This window comes from Diuraphis noxia, unplaced genomic scaffold (genome assembly GCF_037042655.1).
Source record: "Diuraphis noxia isolate RWA-SAM2 unplaced genomic scaffold, SU_Dnox_SAM2 contig0002, whole genome shotgun sequence".
Lineage (NCBI taxonomy): Eukaryota > Metazoa > Arthropoda > Insecta > Hemiptera > Aphididae > Diuraphis > Diuraphis noxia.
The window spans coordinates 53770636-53772771 of record NW_028301712.1 but is presented as its reverse complement, the minus strand read 5'-3'; positions in this window follow the sequence as shown (position 1 = coordinate 53772771).

Sequence of the window (2136 nt, the reverse complement as noted above, 5' to 3'; positions counted from 1 at the left end):
TAGTAATCATCAATTAATTAAATCATGATGAGTTGTGGTAATAAGTAAAGTTAGAAGTAATTCAAATTATCTGCCTGTTTTCTATGTATTAGATAATAAAGCATCAAAATGATGACACACATCCTTGACATATTTAGTACTTGCCTATTTCAAATTAAACTCGAACATTTTTTTTTAGTTTTACTCTATAAAAAAAACTACTTGATGAAATTATAAATCATGAATCATGAGAGAATGCATGTTCTCTCATTTAGAATAGGTTTAGAATAATTGTTATTCAGTGATGCTGGTTTTTTGCATATATACTACACATAGTATATAAATAGAATTCATTAAAATGTAAGGGATAATTTTTACATGTGTCCATATTTCGGTGTGAGATAATTTCATATAGGTTTTGCCAAGCGATTTTTAAGAAGACATTAATTACTCCTAAAATTTGTAATAATTACTGATACTAAAGTATTATGATCGTCGATGGTGCTTCCGCATTCTATAGATATTAGATAATAGACTTAATTATTTATGGGCATATACATATATATAGGTATAGCCGCGTATAGGGATGTCTTATCCATGCATATATTATCTATGTTTATGGGCACCTACTTAGTTCTTAATAATATATAAACACAGCCACACAGACTTCTATACTAATCTTAATAAAGTACTACCGCCATCAGTTTACGCCTGATTGTCTAGTTGGCATTGTATAGAATTTAATATATGATCACATAACATGCAAGGCGATTAGGATGGTAGTTCTTATTTAAAGAATTGCTAGTGAGTTTGAATTAACTAGATCCCTAAAGGCACTGTATTGTGCGTTGGTTAGGCCCATCCTCGAGTACGGTTCCGTGGTATGGAATTCCCAATAATCACTGGTCCACTCCCAATCTATTGAACGTGTCCAACGTAAATTTCTCAGCTTTGCTGGGTTTAAACTTAATATCCACCCTCCTCCACATGACTATGGACTAGTGTCACATAGGTTGAATCTATTTCCACTGGCAGATCATCGCTCTGCTCGCGACTAGCTCTTTCTTCTAACCCTAATTTGTGGAAAAACCGATTCACCATCTCTCCTTCAACATATTCATTTCAGGGTCCCTGCACGTCATACTCGTAACGTTGTCCCTTTCGCTATAACGACATAAGTTTAGCGCCCCCTCGAATTTTTCAATTTTTTTAAACACTGTACTCTTTGAAGTTTGTCCGACCTTTTGTTTTACATTCTTACATTGCATACAAAAACACACATTTAAAAATAAAAAATAAAAAATATTAAATTCTTGGTATTTATTTTAAGAAAATATGAGTAACGAAAAAAATGAAGTTTTTGAAGTTTTTCATTGATAACTTCAAAACGAAGTCTATCCAAACTTTTTTTTACAAGCACCCTAAAACCTTAGACCATATACTATGAAGTATGTATGGAGCTACAGCATATTATTTTGAATTTTTGATATCGATACTCAATATTAGACGAGTCTCTGAATTAGGAGTTCGATATGCGCATGTCTGATTCTATATGCACGTGGGCGATACATTTAGTAGTCATTTGCATTTCGTATTCATAACATAAAAATATTATCCTTTGAGGCTTTGACTATATAATATACTCATATAGTCATATATAGTCATATAGAGTCAAAATATAACAATTTAACATGTGGTCATGAATCATGATAAATAAGCGACGAATGCATCGCGCATATCTAAGTATCTAACACCTAATTCGGTGACTCGTCGTTGATATCGGCTTCATTCTTATATCATTGATTAAATATACATAGATAGCTCACGCAATGATAAATATTGGAAATATATATTTAATCAATGCTTATATATTGGTATAATACCGTGACAAAATTTATTGCATTTATTTTGTCATGTATAATAAGTCTTCAACATTTATTTCATCATTTTGGATTCGTGTACATAGTTCTTTCAATCTTTTTTCGGTAGTTTGGGTCAACCCTAATTTTTTTCTTTTATTGAATGGCTCACCTACCTAGATCTGCAGCTACTTCATTTTTAATTTTTCTAATTAACTTCCGTATTGTTGGATGTTTTTGACCGACTAAATGTGCAAAGCGATTGTTCCATCCTTCAGTAGGATTGTTTGTCCTGTGG